The sequence below is a fragment of the Heptranchias perlo genome, unplaced genomic scaffold (genome assembly GCF_035084215.1).
Source record: "Heptranchias perlo isolate sHepPer1 unplaced genomic scaffold, sHepPer1.hap1 HAP1_SCAFFOLD_538, whole genome shotgun sequence".
Lineage (NCBI taxonomy): Eukaryota > Metazoa > Chordata > Chondrichthyes > Hexanchiformes > Hexanchidae > Heptranchias > Heptranchias perlo.
Window position 1 is genome coordinate 124532 of NW_027139557.1, and position 12820 is coordinate 137351.

The 12820-nt window shown below is 42.7% G+C and overlaps 2 non-coding genes across 2 annotated transcripts; both read right to left on the reverse strand.

Annotated features, from left to right (window-relative positions):
• Positions 1-3324: 3324 nt before the first annotated feature.
• On the reverse strand, positions 3325-3397 carry trnar-acg (transfer RNA arginine (anticodon ACG)). The gene has a single exon. It is a non-coding gene; the product is annotated as a tRNA-Arg (tRNA).
• A 4322-nt stretch (positions 3398-7719) lies between these two features.
• trnaw-cca (transfer RNA tryptophan (anticodon CCA)) lies at positions 7720-7791 on the reverse strand. Its single transcript has one exon. It is a non-coding gene; the product is annotated as a tRNA-Trp (tRNA).
• Positions 7792-12820: the final 5029 nt, after the last annotated feature.

The following is a 12820-nucleotide window of genomic DNA, read 5'->3' on the forward strand; positions in this document are numbered from 1 at the left end:
TCCAGTCCAACAACAGTGAGGAGGAGAGTGACAGGACAAAGACAGGTTGGTGGAATGGGCAGAAACATGGCAGATGAAATTTAACGCAGAGAAGTGCGAAGCGATACATTTTGGTGGAAGAACGAGGAGAGGAGAAATAAACTGAAGGGCACAATTCGAAAGGAGCTGCAGGAACCGAGAAATCTGGGGGTTCATGTGAACAAATCTTTAAAGATGGCCGGGCAGATTGAGAAAGCGGTTAAAGAAGCATACAGGATCGTGGGCTTTACAAATAGAGGCATAGAGTACATAAGGAAGGAAGTTATGATGAACCTTTATAAAACACTGGTTTGGCCACAACTGCAGTATTGTGTCCAGTTCTTGGCACCGCACTTTAGGAAGGATGTGAAGGCCTTTGAGAAGGTGCAGAACAGATTTATTAGAAAGGTTCCAGGAATGAAGGACTTCAGTAACGTGGATAGACTGGAGAAGCTGGGGTTGTTCTCCTCAGAGCAGAGAATGTTGAGAGGATATTTCATCGATGTTTTTAAAAACATGAAGATTCTAGACAGAGTGGATCGAGAGAAACTGCTCCCATGGGCGGAAGGGTCAAGAACCAGAGGACAAAGATTTATGGAGATTGCAAAAGAATCAAAGTCAACATGAGGAAAAACGCTTTTGCACAGCGAGTGGTTAAGATCTGGAATTCACTGCCGAAGTGAGTGCTGTAGGCAGATTCAATCGTGGCTTTCATTAAGAGAATTGTATAAGTACTTGAAGGGAAAAAATTGCAGGGCTACGGGTAAACTTGGTGGGGGAGGGGGGAGGGGGGAGGGGGGGGTGTGACAAGCTGGATTGCTCTTGCAGAGTGCCAGCACGGACTCGACGTCCCGAACGGTCTCCCTCCGTCCTATCACCATTCAATGATTCTGGGATTCAAAGAGGCAGAAACAAAATAACTCAAACTTGTGAAACCCGAGATCTTTAGATCTTTAGTCCAACGCCCTCCCAACTGAGCGATTTCCTCCCCACTGCAAATTGAACTTTGTGTCATTATGTTGGAAGAAAATAAAACCCCAGGAGGAATTGCCCCTCCCGGTCAATCCGCACTTCATATATAAACATCACACTCATATATACACCCCACAGTTCATATATAAACATCACACTCATATATACACACCCACAGTTCATATATAAACATCACACTCATATATACACTCCCACAGTTCATATATAAACATCACAGTCATATATACACACCCACAGTTCATATATAAACATCACATTCATATGTACACACCCACAGTTCATATATAAACATCACACTCATATATACACACCCACAGTTCATATATAAACATCACACTCATATATACACCCCACAGTTCATATATAAACATCGCACTCATATATACACACCCACAGTTCATATATAAACATCGCACTCATATATACACACCCACAGTTCATATATAAACATCACACTCATATATACACACCCACAGTTCATATATAAACATCGCACTCATATATACACACCCACAGTTCATATATAAACATCACACTCATATATACACACCCACAGTTCATATATAAACATCGCACTCATATATACACACCCACAGTTCATATATAAACATCACACTCATATATACACACCCACAGTTCATATATAAACATCGCACTCATATATACACACCCACAGTTCATATATAAACATCGCACTCATATATACACACCCACAGTTCATATATAAACATCACACTCATATATACACACCCACAGTTCATATATAAACATCGCACTCATATATACACACCCACAGTTCATATATAAACATCACACTCATATATACACACCCACAGTTCATATATAAACATCGCACTCATATATACACACTCACAGTTCATATATAAACATCGCACTCATATATACACACCCACAGTTCATATATAAACATCACACTCATATATACACACCCAAAGTTCATATATAAACATCGCACTCATATATACACACCCACTGTTCATATATAAACATCACACTCATATATACACACCCACAGTTCATATATAAACATCACACTCATATACACACACCCACAGTTCATATATAAATATCGCACTCAAATATACACACCCACAGTTCATATATAAACATCGCACTCATATATACACACCCACAGTTCATATATAAATATCGCACTCATATATACACACCCACAGTTCATATATAAACATCGCACTCATATATACACACCCACAGTTCATATATAAACATCACACTCATATATACACACCCACAGTTCATATATAAACATCACACTCATATATACACACCCACAGTTCATATATAAACATCACACTCATATATACACACCCACAGTTCATATTTAAACATCGCACTCATATATACACACCCACAGTTCATATATAAACATCACACTCATATATACACACCCACAGTTCATATATAAACATCACACTGATATATACACACCCACAGTTCATATATAAACATCACACTCATATATACACACCCACAGTTCATATATAAACATCACACTCATATATACACACCCACAGTTCATATATAAACATCAGACTCATATATACACACCCACAGTTCATATATAAACATCACACTCATATATACACACCCACAGTTCATATATAAACATCAGACTCATATATACACACCCACAGTTCATATTTAAACATCGCACTCATATATACACACCCACAGTTCATAGATAAACATCACACTCATATATACACACCCACAGTTCATAGATAAACATCACACTCATATATACACACCCACAGTTTATAACAGAACAGCGCACTCCTAATCCACACCCAATTTATATTTACCCAAAGTCCTGTTCACAGCTCTCACCAAAGTCTGAACACTGAAAGTTGAACTGTTTTCCAGATACTGTCCGTCCTACTTTGTAATTTTAGCATCGGATTTTATGCAGACCGGCAAAGGGAGCGGAATAGCGGTCCTGGCGGTGAATGCTGCTTCGAACGGAAGTCTCGGTGTCCAGGAGCTGGCGGGGATTGGAAAGCTCCTGTGTCACACGAAGTGTCTGAAAGGCCCGGATACACCTGAAGGTTATCAGTGCGGTGCCCACACCTCGTGCTGTAATGTTAGCGAGCCTGACATCAACTTAAAAGGCGGCTTGTTGCAAACACGTTGTGGTCACAGTTTCATTCTGTACATAACTGAACGGAAATCATTGAAAATGGAATGTTTTCTTCGCTGATTCACCATAAACAATATTTTATTATGAAATTTGATTCTCAGTTCCCCAGTGTCAGAGGGAAAATTGCTTAAATCCGAGCCAGGTAGGAGTCGAACCTACAATCTTGTGATCCGTAGTCAGACGCGTTATCCATTGCGCCACTGGCCCAGCCGATGACTAATGTGTTTTATTTCATTTTTCATTCAGAATCAACCCACAGATTGACACAGAGAGATGAACACAGCGAGAGATACAGACAGTGTCGGCAAACACAGCGAAATAGACAAGAGATATAGAAATGTACCAAACGGCCTCAAACTCCACCAGACAGTGGCGGGTATCTGACAGGTATCAGTGAGAGGAGGTGGTGAATTTGCAGTTTGATTTGGCTCCGTGGCTGAGCTGCTCAAAGTGCCCGTTTGGTCGGGGCATTTTTTGTCTTCAGCCTCCTCTGTGATATTTACCCAATTTGTGAATTAAGCAACAAAATAACACAGAGCGGTATTTGTATTAGTTCCGGAGCCAACAAGGAAAGGATTCCAGATCTGCAGTATGTAAATGTTCCTGCACTGTACAGGCGGACCTCTCATACAATGTGTCCGAAACACCTTTTGAGGATATTGCTCCAGAGGGCTGATTGTACAAACTTCTTTACTTACAACCAGCAACCGAATCTCCATGAAGAGTTGCGAAGCGAAGCTGGTTTCAGAGCAGTTTTCGCTGTTCAGCTTTTGTAAAATTGATTGAAACTCATTTTGAACACATCTTAGTATCAATGAGAAGGTCAGGCACAGGGTTGTTGGGATGGAACCGTCTCTAACAATAAGTACAAAGTATAATAGATTATAAAGTGAAACAGCCAATCCAATCTCTCAGTCTCTCTCTCTCTCTCACTTTCTCGGTGAGTGAACGTAAACCAGCAGAAGAAGCTAAAACAAAGAACTGTTTCCTTTTCCTTCGGGCGAGTACAGTTGAAGAGAATGATTTCTGTTTCCTGCTGGACAAATAACTGGAATGAGCAGTGTATCTGGTTCCCATGGTACCCAGTGAAACATCCACGTTTCTATCTCCCATTTACACTGATACCTTCCTTCCTCACTAATTATAGGAAACTTTTGGTCAGGTTCAATCACACTTCAGAAGTCCAGAAGCGCAAAGCAAGGTCGACACCTCATGGTGACGTAACCTACAGGAGAGGGAGGTTTGCAGGTTTACCTGGAGCTGAAAATGGATAAACTCCTTCCAATGTACAAACTCCCCTCACCAACAGTAATTCAATTCGAACTGATCTGAGACTTTGGTCATTTATGGTGATTATACTTTGTGGAGTTAAAGCAGCAGTAAATCCGTTGTGTGTTAAATACAAAGCCGTTCAGTCAATGTAAAACATTGTCATCCGACCCACCATGAGCAATGCCACACGGGGTATGTTAGGTAACGGACAGTTCCGCCTCCAGCAGTTGTTCTCTCGGTCACATATCCGGCATCACCTCTCGGTCTCACACTTCAGAGTCACGCCTGAATATAAACACATTTCTGTTTCAGACTTTAAACTGGAGATCAACAAATCACAAGTCAAGAGGTAGGGAACAAACAAATCAAATATTTAAGAATGTTAACAGATAGAAAATTCACCATAAATGACTGAGGAAAAAATGAAGCAAACGGATCAAGATGAACAATTAACAAAAGGTAACAATTAAAGAAAGGAGAAGGGGAACTGATCATATCGCCCCAAATAGTTTTTGAAAAATCCTTGTGGTTTACATCTTAGTTTCTCCGTTAAGTTGGGGACGTACATCTAGAAATATTTTTCGTAACATCATAAAGACAATTGGAATACAAATTTCACAAAGTAGGGATTAATCTTACTTATACGATAGCGTGTTATTTGTTTGTAAAATCTGCAATTGTTTCACCATTCTTTAAGTTTAGAGGGATGCATTGAAATTTAAGTGGATTAATACAATAAAATGTGGAAGTTTTTTTATGAACATGAAGAGTTGCTTTTCCATGTTGGATATCGCGATATATTTATGTACACAACTGTCATTTGTGAAATGATGGAATGTATTTATTTCTACATCTGTACCGGTAAGGAAATCCCCACTGGATCATTTCCAGGAACCAGTCAAGTACTTAAATTAGTTTGTCAAACCCAAAACACCCGTTGGGATTTGCTGATTGAAAATTTGAATGGAAATCGAGACCATCACAAAGTATTGGAACAAATATACCCGCTGAGGTTTCGGGGTTGTTACTGATTTATTTCTATCACTGAGTAATCTATTTTAAACAGGGTGAAGGTACAAATCTAACGATAAGGGTCTGGGTTGGAGAAGGAACAGATGAAAGTATCAAATTTAATTACACTGATTCCACAAACACTGCACACCACATCCCTTAAACATTGTAAACTGTTTCTACATAAAACTGGAGAGGGTGTAAATAGAAAGTAACAGAACAAAAAGCTAATTGTGTCAAATTTAATTTTGATATTGTTGCACAAACACTGAACATCCCATCCCTAAAACACTGTCCCGATCTAAAATCAGTCGGCAGGACCCTGAGCCACAGTGAAAATGTTGTGATTTCAACCTGGTTCAAAACACGCAGCCTTCTGATGTGGAGTCAGACGCGACTGTTCTTGCACCAGGCCCACAACAAGCGGCTGGAGCCGGATCCATTGGAGGGCGATCGGTGCAGACTGCCGCCCCGGCTCTCGGAATGTGAGAGGCGGAAGCAGGAGCAGCCTGACCGCCTCAACCACAGCACAGGATCCCCGCTCTCCCGCACATTGTATAACTGACTCTGTGGCGCAATGGATAGCGTGTTCGACTTCTACTTAATAATTGGAGGGGACATTCAAAGGTTGTGGGTTCGAGTCCCACCAGAGTTGGGTTTTAGTTCACGGATCGGGAGCTGGGAAGTGAAATTTTGCAGCAAAACCGCAACAGGATCATGAATGTCCGTCAAGGATGTGAAACTGCCCCCGACACTTCATCTTACACAAGTGGCTCCAGTCACACCCGGATTTATGATTATTAATCCACTCTGAGCTGGATTGGCGAAACACTCTCAAGGAGGAGACTCATCATCTGCTCAGACCGAAAGTCAATCTGCTGGACTTCCGGCTCTGTCAGACTGAATGTTCCTTCAGACAGGTTTCTAACTGGACACATGCATCCTGCTGCCGTGTGAGCATTGGTGCTGGAGGGGTAGAATTCTTGCTTGCAGTAATTCTATTCCTGTAAAACTAGCTCCTGAAGTGCAGGTTGGAAAATATCCTGGCTGAGCGGTCTAAGGCGCTGGTTTAAAGCTCCAGTTAAATCCCACGATTTGTGGATGGATCAAAATCATAGTTTGTGTCTCCAAAACCGCAGCCTCCCTCCTGTAAACAAGTAATACTGAACATCTCATCTGCTATTGCAACAGCGTAATCCGGAGGAACCACATGGCAATTCAAATAAGTAGATGCATTTTGGAACAAACTAATTGTACCTTCAACTCCGGTCGAAATGTTCACAAGCAAAAGGATTGTTTGATCTCGGTGAGACTCGAATTTACAACCTCGGTATTTCCCGACCCTGTCCTGTCAGATAAGGACCGCGCACTGACCGATTGCGCCGCTGGAGCCCGGTCACTCTGATCACCTGTCCCACTCTGCTGGAAAGAATCTTAAGGTGAGAGGCCCGAACCTGTGGAAACGTGTCCAGTCACTGTGATGAAACTAATATCTGCACTTCCACTTTCAGCTTCTTTCACATCCTCTGCTCCATCGCACGACAATCGGGTTTTCTGCGAACAGGTCAAAATGAACATTGCCAGAAATTCTATCAGTGGTGAGATTTTAACCCAGCGCCCACGCAGTGATTGGATTTATTGTCTGAAAGCAGTGAGCTCCGTTCACACAACGCCTCGCCAGACTTTCACATTTTGTTTAATGCCCAAATAAATAAATTGGAGCTAATTGACCGCATTTACCCCGTGCTGGGGTTGTTCTCCTCAGAGCAGAGAAGGTTCAGAGGAGATTTGATAGAAGTGTTCAAAGTCATGAAGGGTTCAGATAAAGTTAATAAAGAGAAGCTGTTCCCATTGGCGGAAGTGTCGAGAACCAGAGGACACAGATTTGAGGTGATTGCAAAAGAACCAAAGGCGACATGAGGAAAATCTTTTTTACGCAGCGAATGGTTATGATCTGGAATGCGCTGCCTGAAAGGGCGGTGGAAGCAGATTCAATCGTGGCTTTCAAAAAGGAATTTGATAAATACTTGAAGGGGAAAATGCAGGGCCCCGGGGAAAGGGACGGGGAATGGGACCAATGGGATTGATCTTACAAAAGGCAGGTAAGGGATTGATGGGTTGAATGGCCTCCTTCTGTGGTGTGTTCATTCTGTGATAAATATTATTTTGCACACAGTGAACAGACCATCCCTGAAAGACTGCCCCGCGATAAAACAGAGTGACACTGAAACGTTGCGAAAATGCAATGACCCCGACGTGATTCGAACACGCATCCTTCTGATCTGGAGTCAGACGCGCTACCGTTGCGCCACGAGGTCCACAGCACCCACCTGGAGCCGGATCCATAGGAGGGAGATCGGTACCGACCGCCACAGGGTCTCGAAGAGGCGGAAGCAGCAGCAGCAACAGCGCAGGAGCCCCGCTCTCCAATCCAGCCGTTCCCAGCGGAGAGCTGCCAGTCCCGGCCTGAGCCCTGTCTGGGAGCCGCCTGCCATTCAGTCTTTACAGAACGGGGCCGATCCAGTTTCAGCTCACACACAAGCTCAGGAATCCCACTCCTGACAGATTCACTTATTTAAACCTTGTTTAGATTCAGTGAATTGGGATTTAATTCAATCCTCATCTGCCCTCCGCTCTGTCAGTTCAGGACTTTATTTAAACCGACACTTGGAGCTCTGTTTCACAGGGTGCCGGCTGTTAAAGCATTTCTCAGTCCCACCACGAACACTTTTTGCTGCTAACTTCTGCTTAATACAAAGTTCCCAGGAACTCGGCAATTTCCCCTGGGTACTGAGTTCGAGTTAAGGAACAATAAAGATGCGATTACACTACTTGGTGTATTCTATAGGCCACCAGCTGGTGGGAAGGATATAGAGGAGCAAATTTGCAGGGAAATTACAGAGAGGTGCAAAAGCCATAAAATAGTAATAACCGGGAATTTCAACTATCCTAAGATAGACTGGGATAACAATAATATAAGGCGCAAAGAAGGGGAGGAATTTTTGAAATGTGTTCAGGATAACTTTCTCGACCAGTACGTTTCTGGCCCACTGAGGAAGGAGGCATTGCTGGACTTGGTGCAAGGGAATGAGGCGGGCCAAGTGGAGCAAGTGTCAGTGGGGGAGCATTTAGGGAGCAGCGATCAGTATCATAAGGATTAGACTATCTATGGAAATGGACTCTGTCCACTCTAAAGTAAAAGTACTCAATTGGAGGAGGGTCAATTTCAGTGGGATGAGAACAGATCTGGCCCCGGTAAATTGGAATTAAAGATTGTCAGGCAAAACTATAATTGAGCAGTGGGTGGCTTTTAAAAAGATGATTCGGGTATAGAGAAGGTACATTCCAACGAGGTAGAAAGGTCGGGCAACTAAAGCCAGAGCTCCCTGGATAATAAGAGAGATAGAGAGTAAGATGAAGCGGGGAAAAGTGACCTATGACAGGTGTCAGGTTGATAACACAAGTACCAACCAGAGAGACTATAGAAAGTTCAGAGGGGAAGTGAAAAAGGAAATAAGAGGGGCAAAGAGAGAGTATAAGAATCGCGGAAAACATAAAAGGGAATCAAAAAGCCTTCTACAGACATGTTAACAGTAAACGGGTAGTAAGAGGAGGGGCGGGGACGATTAGGGACCATAAAGGAGATCTACGTATGGGTATGATCTTGTGGCCATTACAGAAACATGGCTCAAGGGTGACAATGACTGGGAATTAAATATGCCAGGGTATTTAACAATCAGGAAGGACAGGCAGGAAGGAAGGGGAGGTGGGGTGGCTATGTTAATAAAGGAAGGAATCACTGTAATACAGATAAATGATATTGGGACAAAGCATCAAGATAATGAAACAGTTTGGGTGGAGATAAGGAATAATAAGGGGAAAAAAACATTAGTGGGCGTAGTATATAGGCCTCCTAATAGTTGCAACTCTGCTGGAAGAAGTATTAATCAGGAAATAGTCGGGGCATGTAATAAGGGAACAGCCATAATTATGGGGGATTTTAATTATCATATTAACTGGACAAATCAAATTGGGCAGAGCAGCCTTGAGGACAAGTTCATTGAGTGCATCAGGGATGGATTTCTTGAGCAGTATGTAACTGATCCTACAAGGGGGCAGGCAACCTTGGACCTGGTCCTGTGTAATGAGTCAGGATTAATTAATAATGTCCTAGTTAAGGATCCCCTTGGAACGAGCGACCACAACATGGTTGAATTCCATATCCAATTAGAGGGTGAGAAGGTTGATTCTCAAACAAGCGTACTGAGCTTGAATAAAGGAGACTATGATGGTATGAGAGCGGAATTGATTAAAGTGGACTGGGAAAATAGATTAAAGGGTAAGACGGTACATGAGCAGTGGTGTTCATTTAGGGAGTTATTTTACAACTTTCAAAATAAATATATTCCACTGAGGAAAAAAGGGTGTAAAAGAAATGACAGCCATCCGTGGCTAAGTAAAGAAATCAAGGATAGTATCCGACTAAAAACAAGGACATATAAGGTAGCCAAACTTAGTGGGAGGATAGAAGATTGGGAATTCTTCAAAAGACAGCAAAAAGTAACTAAAGGATTGATTAAGAAAGGGAAGTTAGATTATGAAAAGAAATCAGCAAAAAATATAAAAACAGATAGCAAGAGTTTCTATAGTTATATAAAAAGAAAAAGGGTGGCTAAGGCAAACGTAGGTCCCTTAGAGGATGAGACCGGGAAATTAATGGTGGGAAACATGGAGATGGCAAAAATGCTGAACAAATATTTTGTTTCAGTCTTTACAGTAGAGGACACTAAGAATATCCCAACACTGGACAAACAGGGGACTCTACGGGGGGAGGAGCTAAATACGATTAAAATCACTCAGGAGATGGTACTCAGTAAAATAATGGGACTCAAGGCGGATAAATCCCCTGGACCTGATGGCTTCCATCCTAGGGTCTTGAGGGAAGTGGCAGTAGGGATTGTGGATGCTTTGGTGATAGTTTTCCAAAATTCCCTGGACTCAGGAGAGGTCCCGGCAGATTGGAAAACTGCTAATGTAACACTGTTATTTAAAAAGGGTAGTCGGCAGAAGGCTGGAAATTATAGGCCAGTTAGCTTAACATCTGTGGTGGGTAAAATTTTGGAGTCTATTATTAAGGAGACAGTAACGGAACATTTAGATAAGCATAATTTAATAGGACAAAGTCAGCATGGCTTTATGAAGGGGAAGTCATGTCTGACAAATTTGCTTGAGTTCTTTGAGGATATAACGTACAGGGTGGATAAAGGGGAACCAGTGGACATAGTGTATTTAGACTTCCAGAAGGCATTCGACAAGGTGCCACATAAAAGATTATTACTTAAGATAAAAAATAACGGGATTGGGGGTAATATTCTGGCATGGGTGGAGGATTGGTTATCGAACAGGAAGCAGAGAGTTGGGATAAATGGTTCATTTTCAGACTGGCAACCAGTAACCAGTGGTGTTCCACAGGGGTCGGTGCTGGGTCCCCAACTCTTTACAATCTATATTAACGATTTGGAGGAGGGGACCGAGTGCAACATATCAAAATTTGCAGATGATACAAAGATGGGAGGGAAAGTAGAGAGTGAGGAGGACATAAAAAACCTGCAAGGGGATATAGGCAGGCTGGGTGAGTGGGCGGAGATTTGGCAGATGCAATATAATATTGGAAAATGTGAGGTTATGCACTTTGGCAGGAAAAATCAGAGAGCAAGTTATTATCTTAATGGCGAGAAAGTGGAAAGTACTGCAGTACAAAGGGATCTGGGGGTCCTAGTGCAAGAAAATCAAAAAGTTGGTATGCAGGTGCAGCAGGTGATCAAGAAAGCCAACGGAATGTTGGCTTTTATTGCTAGGGGGATAGAATATAAAAACAGGGAGGTATTGCTGCAGTTATATAAGGTATTGGTGAGACCGCACCTGGAATACTGCATACAGTTTTGGTCTCCATACTTAAGAAAAGACATACTTGCTCTCGAGGCAGTACAAAGAAGGTTCACTCGGTTAATCCCGGGGATGAGGGGGCGGACATATGAGGAGAGGTTGAGTAGATTGGGACTCTACTCATTGGAGTTCAGAAGAATGAGAGGCGATCTTATTGAAACATATAAGATTGTGAAGGGTCTTGATCGGGTGGATGCAGTAAGGATGTTCCCAAAGATGGGTGAAACTAGAACTAGGGGGCATAATCTTAGAATAAGGGGCTGCTCTTTCAAAACTGAGATGAGGAGAAACTTCTTCACTCAGAGGGTGGTAGGTCTGTGGAATTTGCTGCCCCAGGAAGCTGTGGAAGCTACATCATTAGATAAATTTAAAACAGAAATAGACAGTTTCCTAGAAGTAAAGGGAATTAGGGGTTATGGGGAGCGGGCAGGAAATTGGACATGAAGCTGAGTTCGGATCGGTCAATGCCCTGTGGGTGGTGCAGAGGACCCAGGGGCTGTGTGGCCGGGTCCTGCTCCTACTTCTTGTGTTCTTTAGATTTGTGGTTGGGATCAGATCAGCCATGATCTTATTGAATGGCGGAGCAGGCTCGAGGGGCCGATTGGCCGACTCCTGCTCCAATTTCTTATGTACTTATGTACTCATGGAGGCAGTGGACATGGCCTGAGGTACTAAATGAGTACTTCGCATTGTTCTTTACCAAGGAAGAAGATGCTGCCAGATTCTTGATAAAGGAAGATATAGTTAAGATACTGGATGGGCTAAAAAATGAGAAAGAAGAGGTACTAGAAAGGCTTGCTGTACTTAAAATAGATAAGTCACCTGGTCCAGATGGGATGCACCCGAGGATGCTGAGGGAAGTAAAGGGGGAAATTGCACAGGTACTGGCCATAATCTTCCAGACATCCTTCGATATGGGGATGGTGCCGGAAGACTGGAGAATTGCAAATGTTACAACCTTGTTCAAAAAAAGGGTGTAAAGATAAACCCAGCAACTATAGGCCAGTCAGTTTAACCTCGGTGATGGGGAAAGTTTTGGAAATGATAATCCGGGACAGAATTAACAGTCACTTGGACGAGTGTGGATTGATTAGGGAATTCCAGCACGGATTTGTTAAAGGCAAATCGTGTTTAACGAACTTGATAGAGTAGTTTGATGAGGTAACAGAGAGGGTAGATGAGGTCAATGCAGTTGACGTGGTGTATATGGACTTTCAAAAAGCGTTTGATAAAGTGCCACGTGGTAGGCTTGCTATCAAGATTGCAGCCCATGGAATAAAGGGGGCAATAGCAATATGGATGCAGCACTGGCTGAATGACAGGAAACAGAGAGTTGTGGTGAATGGTTGTTTTTCGGACTGGAGGGAGGTGGGCAATGGTGTTCCATAGGGGTCGGTGCTG